Here is a 15,421-nt window from a genome sequence, read left to right as displayed (position 1 = left end):
TATTTATAAAGCGCACATCATCTTAATAGTGTCTGGAGATAAGTAAAATCGTCACGTTTTCTTTTCAGTTGCACATAAATAACTAAATAAAAACAAGGTATTGCTCTAAACCGAGTCGTCATTTGCGCTCGTTAATCCTCATAAACGTAATTTCTAACTTCCCATAATTCAGCAGCGTCCCTTGCGTCCTCAAAATCTCATTAATATTTTCTTTTAAAACTATTAATCCTCAATACGCATTTCTCTGCTTGCACACTTATTGCCAACAATCGTGTAAGTTTCCTACTCTGTGTGTCGCCATTCCCATCTCCTTGAATTCTTGTTTTAGGCTCCATTCATCCGATGCAATTTCTCTTGGAGCGGCTTCAGTTGCAAATTATCTTTCGTTGTCGACTGAACACAAACTCGATGTTACATTTCCTCAATCCTGAATTTTTACGTTGGTAAGTGATGATTCTCTACTGATTTCTTGGTTTTAATGGTTTCTAATTCTATAACATTGTCGTGTACAATTCTTCTCACTCGGTATGGCTCGGAATATATATAGAAAAAATTCTTATTGAATTACCAATTATTGCTCCCCAGTTCATTTCTACATTTCCTCTTACCTGAGTTATGTGATCACACTCTTGATTTCGCACCTCTGTCGTTCCCAACTCATATCCCAAACTTATTTCTTGCTCCTTTATCCAGACATGGCTCCCCAAGTGTCTCTGCATGATTAGTCATTGAACTCTGCCGCGCTTATCCATTTTCCTCGCCTAGTGACGTGCCCTCAACTGCACCAGGCGACATTTAGTCTCGCCGTGGGTAGTGACCACAATATGATGACTTATTGGAGTATAAAAACACACAACTCCCATCTCTCATTGAACCAATATTCGGATTATGACAAAACAATAACTAAAACACCTGTTTCATAGCAGGATAGTTTCAGGTTTCAATGACTGAAACCCATCTTTCCATCTCAGAATCATCTCTAAATTGCTTATGGTAGGAGAGTATTACATACTGTTCGACTGTCCATTATACACATTACAGAATATCAGTGTGTACGTCAGGTTTAATTCTTTCATGAAAATGACTAAGTGTGCAGACCTAATAAACAACGTTATCTCTTCCTTGAGACACTCCGTTTCCTATTGTAGAGTAAGGCACTTGCGCAGAAAACATGTAGGAAAAATTTGACAGAAAAAGACTGCAACCTCTCCAAAAAGAACAGATATTTTAGGAGACACACCTGATACAAAAGGGATCAATTAATGCTCTGTAAAGTGCTCAGTACGTAGATTTTATTTCCTGGTGGAAAGCGCAGAGCTACGCAGTGGTGCTGCTGCTACGAGAAGCAGTACGCTTCCTCGCGTCTACATACAGAGACTCCTTGAGGAATAAAATTCACCCGAGATAGTACTTCAACGATAATTCGTATTTAATCATCTCCTTCTACATCAGCAGTCCCTCTCGTCATTTCCCTAAGCGTATAACACAGACACATTCTCACTGACACATAACTTTACTGTTTCAAGTACGCCGCCACATTCCAGCTAAGATTACATCTGCAGTTAGAGGATCCCCTTCAGTATTCCCAACATACCGCTGTTCACGTAATGTATCTCAACAAGAAGGGTAAACTTAGATGTGGTGTTTACTCCGTTAGTTTGAAACTACTTCATGCCATTTTGTTTGCAGCTCTAAACTGAGTACTCAGTGCCTGTGGAGCCACTGGATTGTTCTTCACATTAATTGGAATGCATTTTCTGAACTGCTTCGTAAACACATATTTGTGACTCTCAGTAAGACAAGCACGAGGAATAACCCGTCTGATTCCTGACGGCTAAATAATCGAAGCCTTCAAGTTTTAAGTAAACCTCATGTTTCCTATTCGGACTCAATATTTTTCCACATTTTAATGAGGTATACGCACGTACGCTGTATTAGATCCTTTCGTAATCAATAACGGCTAGTTAAATAACGGCCACAACCATCCATACACAAAGTCTGCAGCTACAAAAATGATTTGACATCGAGCGCCGGGGTCGTTAAGGAAGTCAGTCCCAGATTATGTTACTCCAGTTTACCCGACCGGCACTGCCCAGTGGTTGAACACTGAACTTTCAATCAGCCTGCACATTCCTCACAAGACGTCCAGATTTAGGTGTTCTGTTGGTTTGTAGATCATCAGTTATGAAGATAGGTTTCTGTAAGAACTCATAATTTCTTCTTTTTTCCACCAAGATTGTCGGAGGATTGAACCAATATCGTGAGTCGACTTGTCTGGATGAGTAAGACATTTGAGAATTTTACTTACGCCTTGTGGGTAATCTGCGGCACTGTCTGGTATCAAAAGACAAAGACTGAACTTTATTTTAGTATAATCATTAATTTTATGGGGTGGTTTTTGATTGAATGTTTGTCATTTGATACCAAACGATGGTACATACAACCCAAAAAGTGAACATGCAAAACGTACATGCGTTATTAATTGATATAAACCTACCTGACGATGGATATTCAACGCTTGGTAATGCAAAGTGGAAGTAATTAAAAAATTATTTATGATTGGTTACAGTAAATTGTAGTGTTAGTTGATTGAAATGTTTCTTTTCAGTTTCCTCTAAATTATTCAATTTGAGTGCTCGATCGACTCCATTGAAACGGCGTAACGGATTCCTTTCACCGTCTTTGTGCTGTCCTAGCTTATTGTCTACCCGTAATTATGTCTTTGGCGACAATTTAAACCCTCACTTCCTTCTTCAAATGAATTTCGCTTTGACAAATATAGACTCATAGTTGAAAACCTACTGAGAAGATTAACCATTGTGCTTCGTTTAAATCAACGTTAATATTTATTTTAGCTCACAGTCTACTCTAAAGTGCAAGTAAATACCTTTCAATGGCAGAAAACATTGGGCGTGGTTAAATATATCCTTATTTACAGACTTACCATTCCTAATACAACCATGTATACTGAAAACTACAATCATGTAAAACCCAACTCGCGCTTTTCTCGCGTTAGGCCACTCACCGAATACGAAAATAAGATCGTATAGGGAATTCGGGTAGTCGCATGGTAGGATAAAACAGCACGAACAACATACTTAAAATCCACACCGGTCCAGGGTGGGGTGAGGGGGTGGGGGTGAGAAGGGCCTTTGAAGGTCACAGTTTTCTCTTATTCTTCAATAAATCAAAAACTGTTGCTTCTAGCGAAAATATTTCGCCGTAGATGATTAAACAATGTCAAATTTCCTACAGAAAAAGTCCTACTCATTTTTTCTCTGGGATTAACAGTTATCGTCTTCCAGGGTGCATATACCACAGACTCTAAAAATAGAGTGTTTTAATGATAAAAATTAATAGTTACTGTTAAATGAAGTGAGTTAAGAACCAATACTAAATGTATGTTCCACGCATCAGTGCAGTAGAACCGTATTAAGGGGTAAATTGTGTTCTGGGGGTGTAAAAGATTGGAGGGTAGAAGTGCGAGGGAAGGTCGGTCGCCGGATTACGGACATGCACTTCCTACTTTCATAGGTCCGCAAAATGAAGAGCAAGGAGCTCTTTTGCCACTCTAACTACTTCACTATGTCACAGGAAGTAGCTACAGCGATTTCCCAACGTTACATCAAACCTCAACAGCACGCCTAGAAAAAATTCCGTGACGTGGGGTGTCAATGGAAAGTGACGACAGATTTAGTGATTGCATGGTAGGGTGGACGCATTATATTATCTTCCATGGAGAACGACCAACAGACGTGGAAGTAAGTTTTTTCTGAGTTTCTTTTTTCAATTTATTGGCATATGGGACCAGTCAGTACAGTTATCTCAATATTGGAATGTAAATTGTGATGACACGAACGCCCCCAAGCCGAGAAAAACTGCGACCTGGCCAGACATCGAACCCGGGCACCTTTGGGTCCGTTTCATTGACAGTGCAGCTACCGAGGCGGTCGAAATAACTTCTGATGTGCCCTGTGGAGGCTATTTCGTGAGCGTTGTTGTCTATATCTTGTGAATGTCCAGGCAGACAACATTAATAGTTGTCATAGTACTTCAATAAGGCATACCTAATTTTCAGCAAGAAGTCTTTGCAGTAGAAACAACACACATATCCTGGCAAAGATTGATGCGACTTCAAAGTGGTATAGAAAGTAGTAACCTACCTTAAATATTCTAAAAAGTAAAATTTGGCACTTCATAAAACCATGAAATGTAGTACACGCTTGATACATGTCAATAGGCATCAGTCACTTACGTGAATGTGTGTAACAATCTGTGGGAATATGAAGCGGATGGATCACATGAGCTTGAGAGTAGGTTATGCAGATCGTAGACTTTGGCGCATTGGTAGGATACTGGGATAATACATTTAGTCTGCAAAGGGATCAGATCACAAAATATTTATCGCACTTCACAATACCGTTTACCAAGTGGGACTGACCCAAGGATTTAAACGTATACAAAGAAAGGCAACACAATGAACGAGGTTTGCTTGACTCATTGATGTCGACATGTTACTACAGCTAATCCGAATCCGCAAAAGCTTGAAGGTAGATATCAACTATTTCGTGAAAGATTACATATAGGCCTAAAGTTTCAACATTGTTGGGCTCAGGATCTAGGGATACGCCACAGGCCCGTACATAATGACCTAGAAGGGACCGCGAGGACGAGACTAAAGTAATTATAGAGGAAAGAAGGGCAGTCGAAGTTTCTTCCCATGCTTCATACTAGTGTGGAACATGTCGTACAATGGAAAGTACTTTCTCTCACTCGTCTAACAGTAATAGTCAGACTATGTTTTGTGAACATAAGTGTTGATGTAAGTAAGAGAACCACTGCTGATACATTGTAGTGTCCCCACTATATTTGTATCCGTCTAAAATGTAGCTCAACATTACCTCCCACTCTATAAAAGTCTATGTATTACTAAAACTAGGTATTACCTAAACTAAAAACTAGTATCCTACTTAAACTCGTATGCTAACATTTGACTAGACAGAACCTAATTTGAACTGAACTGTAATTTATCTGAATACAACTTGTCTAATTATTAAATGTGTAACTGAAGTTAAACAATTATCTAGCCCTAATCAAAATCTCCTCTTACCTCTCGTCCTGCCAACGTTGTTGCAGATTTCTTGAAAGCATAACAGCAAACAGCAAGCAGGCAATGGCTAAGCTAAATTTGTGTTTCTAAACACATATTCAAACTGCTGCATGTGGTAAAGCGTAATGATAAACAGTGGGGCGGGAGGGGGGGACTAAAAATTCGTATGAAATGATATTCCACGACGATGGCTTTCGAATGAAGGATAACGTTAACAGAGAATTTCTAAAAAAATCGAACAGCTTCATCAGTTAGTATGTTAATGTATAACTCAGTGAAGTGGGGTAGTCTTTCCCTCTGCTCTGAGCAAGTTATACCTGCCAATGATCGTTCCTACTTGTGCAGTGCTGCCGTATTGCCTGATACTCTTTTTTCTTCAAAACACAACATTATTAAAAATTTCCATTATCTTCACTTTCTAGTACACCCGTCTTATTCGTACTTGCTGTCCTCTACAGTATTCTTCATCTAACACATACAATCAAAAGTCAACTCAGCACTACTGAATACTTCCACCATCTACCACGCTTCAACTAAGAATGTATTGGACTGCACAGAAGCCAAGACTGTGCCACGACAAGATCAAAGACTGTTTAACACTAACGTCACTTGCTCTCTCTATCAAACGCACACATCGATGACATACAAAAACCAAATGATATGGCCACCTTACATTTCCTCCACCTTCCCCAATATAAATTTGTACGAGGGTCATATCAAATAGGAAAGGAATGAGGACAAAATTCAAATAATTATGGATAAGGAACATACAAAACATGTTACAAATACGAAGACAAAAATAGTCTTAGAAGAATATGAGTTAAGGAACTGCAAGTAAAAGGTTTATACAAAATTAAAGAGTATGTGGGCGATTAATCAACAGAATTCACCTGTAGTAGGTTATTAAGTTTTTGTGATGTATATGAGAACGTTCTGCACGGGAGTATTTTGGAGGTTTGTGTCTTATATTTTGTATTGATTTGGTATTGGTGATCTACACTGTTTCTGTATCCCACAGGAAATGGGTTAAAGTGTCTATATTACACTTGCGCAATATCTCTGAAGCACAGTCACATATGGCAGTAGTTATTTGGGTAGGTAGAAGCGTGTCTTTGTCACAAATGACGAAACTTTCCTTAACTCGTTGCAATACTGTCACTGTTGTTGGAAGTTATGTGGAAGTAGATTCAGTGAGACTAAGCAGAGTTCTCAACTCACAACTCCACATAAGCGCAAACAGTAAAATGTCGTAGTATCTGCTTGGAGGAGACGTGGAAAGATTCACTGACTTCTCCAGAGCCATCTTGTAGTATCCTAGGACCTCTTATGAAAGTCATTTGTAGCTTGTATAGTTGTATTTAGCAGAGACTGTTTCTGTGTTTAATCAGCAGTCATATTTTTTCTGCCCTTGCAAGTCTCAATCATTTGTGGTGAATGATCAATCAGTTACAATTTTTACATTCACAATATAAAATTACATATTATATTAAAACAAGAGTAATGGGATTTTAGATAGTTGTTATATGTGATGCACATGTAGTGTGTAGTGGTAACAACAGATTTCTATGTCTATAAAAAACGAAGATAACAATAGCATCATTGTTATACAATGATGAGTACAGAAACATCAGGTAAGTAAATCATACGAAATTGTGTATGGTAATAGGTATGATAATAAACAACCAAATATCTGTACAGAATGACCCTACAGAAGATTCTAAATCTATTCAAACGAATATGTTTGTGTGGAAACCTCAGTGAAATAAACAAAAGTATAAAGAGTAAGATAGAAATAGGTACATAATGTTGGTGATCACATAAAGGAAATAAATACATAAGAATGGTGGTCTCTCTCTCCCCCTGTCTCTCATGCACACACAGATTAGGAGAACACAGATATATAATGAGGAAAACATGGATTAGGTAGTAACGAAGGTTCACATCAAGGAATTCTTTATGGAGTTAGTCAAACGTCAGTCTATAATTATGCATAATATGGTGAGTAATCAGCATGCTATCTAGTTATATTTCATCTTTTAGTTCGTGCACTTTTTAATTATTTTGCCTATAATTTAATCACACTTTCAACAAGTACCACTGTTTATCGTACTTTTTGCATCTTTCTGTCACATTTTCATATATTCTCATAACTTCATATTATTTTGCTCTATTGCCCTACCTAAGCTTCTCTCATCTTTGCCCTATTTATCTTTCACATATTTGCCCTACCTAACCATTTCTCATATTGTCCCTTCTTAATCATTAATAATATTCATTCTTGTAACTATTTGTTTCCTCTTTTGTTTCCTTTTTCTCTTTGTCCCACCCTTACACATCTGTCATGATTTTTTACACATCTTAAGTTATGTATGAGAACTCCATACAGTGCTGTACTGAACACAACTACTATAACTAATGGCGCCACATACTGTAGTAACTATTTATACTGACAACATGCATTATGAGGAATCTCAATAAATGACATCAGAGTGAAAGGCAAATACAACCTGAAAATCCGTTATGTTAAGGCAATGCATGTTATTATATTATATGATATCTAAATACAAGACAGTCTGTAATTACACATGTTGGTAGCAAAGTATGTATATAAAAGAATCTTATTTGATTCCATGGGAACAGGAGTAACGCTGAAATGTAAAAACAATAAAATTATAATACTAACACTTCTTGCACATTGCCTGCCCTCCAGGGGGATGAATTTCATCTTCACTTACCAAAAATTTAAAATGTCCCAAACCCATAAACTGTTATCACATTGTTTCATATGTATGTAATGTTTATCTGTTACACAAAGAAAAGGTAGATTAGTTCTACAGAAGTCAGTAGAAATTAAATTTTCGTGTGGATGCAGCTATATACAAATCATAAAAAATAACATCATTCATGAAGATATACAAGAAAATAGACACTATAAAAAATAAGTGTGACACAAAGTTCAATGAGTTACCATATGCGAAAAGAGTTTGTCACAGTATGGAGTAGCAGTCATTGCTGAGCCACATTTTCGCAAAACAATTTTCGTTCAGAAATGGGGACAAAAATAAACACTTCTCTAATTATTATAAGGTCTAGATGTTACATGTTGTGTTTCTCTGATGAAAAAAATTATACTGTATGTTTCGGAAAAGGCTGAATAATTTACATCAGATAATTTTAAACTCCACATCAAAAAAATAACTGTTGTCTCAAGTAACATTACCTTCATTCACTATTGTCATCCAGTCACATATTTTCAAATACTTACCTTTCAAAATTACAAACACGAAATGCATCCACATGGCAAAAGAACTGACTATAACAAGAAACTGGGTCCCTATGCCCTGACCATTACTCACTCTTTCTCTTCATTAATCACTATAATCATTATCTCATTTGAATACAGTATGCATTACAAGTCTCCTAAATGTCATCTCAAGTACCACAACAACATAAATCTGCGCTGTCTTCATCTCAATATACACTTCAAATAACAATTTCTTGCTCCGTTTTCGTCCACTTCTTTCCATGTGAACAAATTTCATAGCTATAATTGTAAATATTACTGTTCAGTAAACACAGCATCATTGCCTCAAAAAAGATGCTGAAAAAGTCTTACATCAAAACAGCTACCACTGTTCTTTCCAGACAACATAAGTACCATCCTGACAGTCTATATAACTCAGCAAAAGTGGTAGAAAGTGTATTATCATCACTGTGAAGAGCCAAAAATATTTCTCAAGTGAACAACACATTGCTGATAATCTGTGTAACCTCTCAGAACTGGTTTAAGAAATACTGTCAATGTTCATGTCATTAAAATTATTTATTCTTATTAGGTTTCTAGATGAGATTTCGAAGTTCATAGAAGTTTCTTTAGCGTACGCGTTCTAGCAGAAAATCGCTCGAGTTGTTGCACAATAAATGAAGTTTATTGTTTGGCGATATTCGCCCGATTCTTATCAAACGTTACCTGCTGTGCGACGGGAGTCGCTCTGGTATGCAGTGCAATAGGATTGTCTATCACTAACTGTTGCTGTGCTCTCTAACCAAGCAATATTTTAGAAACAGGTGACAAGTAGTTTTATCACCTGGGTATCACTTTAGTAGATAGAATTATTCTATATATAGTTTGATAAGCGAAATATGATGATGTCCTATGCTCTTCTGTGTCAAATCGCTTTAATTTCCACAATATTTTTGCGTGGAATACTACGAATCCTAAAAGGTCCATTATATCCAAGAAAGAATTTGTGACTAAGATGCTTACTATTACCAGATAAAGGTTGAGATTTAACCTGAATTTTCTGTCCAGCCCACAGCGTTTTGTTGTTTACTTGTCCTTGCTCAGATTTCTTTCTTCTCTCTGCAGCCTTTTTGTTGGTTGTTGTTGATTATGAGTACAACTAACAGGGAGAACAATGTAGAATCGTGCGGTAAGTCATTGAGAATCTCTTGGAATGTGTTAATGTGTTTGTCCAAAGTTTGGTGATGTCGATGACAATATATTCTGTGGAGCCTGTTAATTTCTCACATAATGCGTTCTTAAGGACTCCACTGAGGCCAAGGGAGTGAAATGAAAACAGTTCTAATTTTGAGACTTCGTAAACTACGTAGCCAAATATTCGAGTGAAATTGTGGGTTGTTGTCTGAAATTACTTGACGAATGTGACCAACTTCTCGTAGAAGGCTTTGGATACTGTTTTGACAGTAGCTTTTCGCAGAGGAGTGAAGGAATGGAATTTTAAAGTAAATTCATTAGCAGCAAAAGGTATGAGAATCAATTGAGTGGTCTAACAAAATTTCCTAACAGGTCTACTGCAGTCACGTTTGTGCTCTATCTGTTTCTGTTGAAATAACAGTGTTAATCTGTTCATAATCTAAAATGGGTCTAATCGAGCAATCTTTGTTGTTCAGAATATGTAATGGGCTGTTGTATAAACTGACTGTTCCTACAGGGACTTAATTTCTGTCTTCACTTTTTTCTGTGTATCAAGCTGGAATGATGTATGGTTTAACGCAAAAGTATTGTGCCCTTTGACCTGGAATTTATACTGATAACCCTGCACGATGTGTAAAAGTAACGGAATGTGTGCCTAGAATGCCAAGAAGATCCTTACTGTTAGGTTCTGTACATTGGTCTTTTCTGTCCACCTCTCCCTGAATGAGACTGTGTATATCAATTTTCTGGTCCATTTCATCGTAGAAGGGGTAAGCACAAGTTGTGTCATTACGAAAGTTCTCGGACGGAGTTTGCGATACATTATCTATCTAAAAACATAAACAATTTATATCTTCTTCTTGTTTCGAGATCCAGTCTTGAAATGTTAATGAAATTGACTTACCTTCCACTTTCATTCCTACTTCGGCGTCACTGAAGTACAAAATAGCTTTATAATTGCTTAGAAAACCTGCTCCTAACATATTTCAGTGGACAAGAGTGGAACAATTAAGAAAATCACCGAAAATTTCTAGCATTTACACATTTGATGCTTCACGTCAACACTTTTTCAGAAATCGCTCTTTGTATTTTAATCTTATGTGTAGGTAAAGAGGGACAATCTGTTGTTGTCATACGTTTGTGGTGTGAATTGCCACTCAGAACAGAAATAATACCAGAGTCAAGGACAGTGGAAAGATTTGTGTTGCCTACTGAAATGTTTGTTGTTGAACGTACTACAGAGTTTTCTTTGTCGTCAGTCTCTTCCGGTAAAATATCCCTAATGTCTTCAAAAAAGGACAAACTTTGAAATTTCGGCAGTGGTGTGTTTTGAGTGATCCACAAAATTGGTTGCTGCCGGCGTCGCGAGTCATTGTCTTGCATTTCTTCCTCATCGTGTATTTAGTGATCTAACTTCTATCTGTCACGCTGGGCTCCCCTTTCCAGAATTTTGCCACTGTGACCTACGATACAGTTTACTGTGACTGTCTTGGATTTGACTGTGTGAGCTGCTATTTGCATAACTGTTGTACCATGTATTTTTCGGTTTCGATCTACCTGAAGATATCCATGAGAATTTGTATGATTACCTTTTGAGTTTGCGTATTGCCTTTGATTATATTGATCATTACGGTAATTCTGATTACGCCTATTTCTATTACAGAAATTTCTGAGACGTCTGTTATTGTATTCTTAGTCAGAGCTCCTGACATTACTTCTATCAAACTAATCATTATTCTACTTCGAGAAATTTATGTCATATGGAAGATGTCGGTTATCCCGCCTGTAACTGTTTCTGATGCTGTGTTTGTTATGGGAGTTTCAATTGTTTTTTGTTTCACGAGGTACAAAAGCGTCATGCGCGTCATGCTTCCTGTTGTGATTGTTACTGTGTCATTTTGTTAAACCCTTGTAACTGTCCAATCCCAACTCCTGGAGTAATGTTTGAAACGCTTCTAAGTCATCTTTACATCAGCCTGCCACCATTATGTGTCTAAAACGAGTAGATAATTTTGTTAAACGAATGCGTATTAGCTCTGACTGACTGTATGGGTTTCATAAGTACTGAATTCTGCGTACTATGTCTTCAAAGTATTCTGCTGGGCTCGAGAAGTCAGACTGTTCAAAGATTCTCGTAATATTATAATGCTATGTTTTACTCGATGTTGGTGGTCTGTGACCAATTAGCGGACAGAAATACTCTGCAGAAATCATTTACAATTTGGCAGTCTTTCACTATTGAGCGGCCTCTTGTCGAAAATTCATTTTCCAAATAATCACAGAGAAATACTAATTTGTGTTCAAAGGACCAATTTGGAGGCAAAGAATATAGCAACTGATAAATTCAAGGTTGGGGGTGAATTTCACTGCTGCATTTCCTGAAAACTTTGAATTTACATACTGTCGAAAAGTGTTTGTAATCGTAACGAAATTGCTCTCTGTTGCCCCACATAGACCATTCATCGCCTTATCTGGATGTATACTACTGTTCTCACGTCAAATCATCTAAACGCCATAAATTTTTATAATTACCAAAGTTTTCTGAATAGGAATATTCACTGTCAAATTCGTCCTTTTCGTCGTCGCGGTTAAGCATTCTTTCAATATGCTCGACCTATCCTTTCATAGTGTTCGTGTAACGGTTATTTTCCCGATTTATTTGGTCTTGGTTGTCTTTAAAATTTATTAATGGCTATTGTCTGCTGTATCTGAAAATTGTACTGGCATTGAAATATTTGAATCTTTATCTGCACTCGTTGACAAGTTTGCCATTTTCGTTGTGGGTCATATACTGTTTCTTTAATTGTTCTTTTTGTCCTTCAGAATTTAATGTCAAAGTTTCTACCTGTCCGCTAATTTACGTTACCGTTGTGTTAAGATGTTTCTTCTGTTCTTCCATCTCTGTAACTATCGCACTCAGAACAACAGTGTTGATTTTAGGTAACAATTCGTCCTTGTCATTACGTTGACTTGTTTTCAAGTTTTCGTATTCTGTTTCAAGATCACGTAATGTAGTTGCAAAACTGCTGACTACTGGTTGCAGGTAGTTTATAATTTCTACCCTAATATCAACTGACAAATTTAGTATTTTCAGTATCATTTCTTCCTGTGATTTTCTGCTCTCTTCCTGTGATTTCCTATTCTCATCTTGTGGTTATCTGTTGTCTTCCTGTCTTTCGTCGGTTTTCTTGCTCATTTCATCTTGTGTTTGGTCGATTTTCTTACTCATTTCATCTTGTGTTTCTTTAAGCATCTGGTAAATTCATTCTAGGAAATTTGTCGGATTCGCGCGGTGTTTTTCTGAAGTTGATGTGTCTTGTGTTTTTTCAAAAGACACTGACCAAAACCTAATTATGATGTGTCAGTTACCATTTGTAAAGTTTCGCACGACTGTGGCGATTTTAGTACACATTATCTAGACTGTGGCGACTTGTCGCCTATCGACTCAACTTCTGAATTCACGTGTTCCCTACCCATCGTTTGTTCTATTTCTGTTTCAGATTAGTAACTATGGGTCCGCGAATTTGCTGCAGTCTCATGGAAACTATTGGTATTTGCTATTCGGTCAAGGTGGTTTACCTCACCCAGTACCAATTCGTTATTTTGCAACAACGTACCTTGTCTTGTGCTATCCAACTTTCATACCGTTTTCTATTGTGCCAGATAGGGAGAAACACTATCTCTTGAAGAAAAAAATTGCTACAATGACCAAACAAACAAAACTGTACCATAGTGAATGCAAATACTCAGCAATGAAATAAACCCACAGAGAAGCAACAAAGTAATCGACAATTGCCACGCGTCACAAAATTTCACAAACTAAACACAGAATTTTAAATTAATTGCCTGAAAGGGAAGTACAACATCAATAAAATTAGCACAGCTATAGGTTTGCTTTCGAGGAATCCAACACTATCTGACTACGTAATGCCAAAAGAACCGACAGCGAAGCTGGCAGAAAGGTCAACATATGCAATCTCCCCACTATATTAATACCTGTCTGAAATTTAGCCGAACTTAATGTCCCACTCCAGATAAGTCTACGTAATATGAAAACTATGTCTGCACAAACTGTTGTCCAATTTAAACTCGTATGCTAATCTTTGACTAAACAGAGCCTAATTAGAACTGAACAGTAACTGATCTGAATGCAACTTTTCTTATATGAAGTGCGTAACTGAAATGAGAGAATTATCTGGCCCTTGTCAATCTTTCTACTTACCTCGCTTCTTCAAAACATTGTTCTAGATTTCTCAAAATTACAACAAACAGCAAGCAGGCAGCCGCTAAGCTAAATTTCTCTTTCTAAACACATATTCAAGCTGTTGAAGTGGTAATGCGTAATGATAAACAGTGGAGTGGGAAGAGTAACAATTCCTACGAAATGGTGTTCCAATACAACGATTTTAGAAAGAGGTATGTATTTAGAAAGTCAGAGTAGTACTTTGTGTGATCTTCCCACATAACATAGGTCTGAACAATACTATGTATAACACAATGAACAATGATTTAAAGAGGTTACAATGTTAACAGAGAATTTGTATAAAAATCAAGCAGCTTAAGCGATTAGAAGTTAATGCATGACTCAGGGAAGTGGGGTGGTCTTTCTCTCTTGTCTGAGCAAGTTAACTAGCTAACAATAATCATTCCTAGCTGTGAAATGCTGGAGTCATACCTCAAACACTTTCCTCTTCAAAACATAACATTGTGCAGAATTTATATTCTCTTCACTTTCTAATATTATTCATCCTTCCTGTCCTTTATAATAATCTGCATCTAACAGGTATAATCACGAGTCAGCACAGCGCTACTGAATAAGTCCATCAACTACCACACCTCAACTAAGAATGAGTCAGATTACGCAGAGGTAAAGACTGTGCGAGGACAAGACTAAAGATCGTTTAACAGTAACGTAACTGGCTCTCTCTCTGATGTGCATATCGATGACATACAAAAACCAAATGACACGTACACCCTACAACATGGAAAAAGTGGAAGAGTACTACTGTTATAATGTGGATTTGAGTTGCATTGTGTGCGGTTTTCGGATCGCTTTTGTGGTAGAAAGTTTCATTTTGACAGCAGAGATTCACGTTCTGGTCCTGGTCTGGTATTCATTGCTTCGCAATGGATCCATTGGGCCCTTGATCTGGTGTAAGTGATCCTTAAATTCTGTGTCTAAAACTACACTCGCTATCAAAACATGTGGAAGAGGAAATGACATAAGTACGGGATCATAGCGATGTCATACTGATATCAAATGAACATCTAAATTTTTTGTTCTCATAAATGTTATTTAATGCAACATTATCCTCAAGGTCTCCAAGAAAGGCATGTTTCTGCATTACTGTCCTGGTTTGGCACAAAAATTTTCATCGTGTCACTTCAAGTTGTAGAGCGTGTACGCAGAACTCTTGCTGGAAACTAAAAAGGACTTTTGACGTTTCTTCGTGCCTTATCAACAATAACGATTGGTGCCGGTTTCGAAATTAGTCAGATATAGATTTTTTCAGCATATCATTCAATGTTGAAAGATGCCATCTCTAGTTACTGGTGAAAAAAGTATGATAGTAAACATCAGTTTCTTTGGAAGTTTGTGATAAGGTCTTATGGGACCAAACTGCTAAGGTTTCGGTCCCTAAGCTTACGCACTACTTAATCTAACTTAAACTGACTTACGCTAAGGACAACACACACACACACACACACACACACACACACACACACACATGCCCCAAAGGAGAACTCGAACCTCAGGCGGGGACAGCGGTGCGGACCGTACAAGGTGCCATGGACCGTACGGCTACCTCGCACGGCTATCCCGCACGGCTAAACATCTGTTCGTGTGTAGTCAACAGCGATGATATGTGCAG

Source organism: Schistocerca nitens, chromosome 4 (assembly GCF_023898315.1).
Source record: "Schistocerca nitens isolate TAMUIC-IGC-003100 chromosome 4, iqSchNite1.1, whole genome shotgun sequence".
In the NCBI taxonomy this organism is placed as follows: domain Eukaryota; kingdom Metazoa; phylum Arthropoda; class Insecta; order Orthoptera; family Acrididae; genus Schistocerca; species Schistocerca nitens.
The sequence above is the reverse complement of the archived record's forward strand: the minus strand, read 5'-3'. Positions refer to the sequence as shown.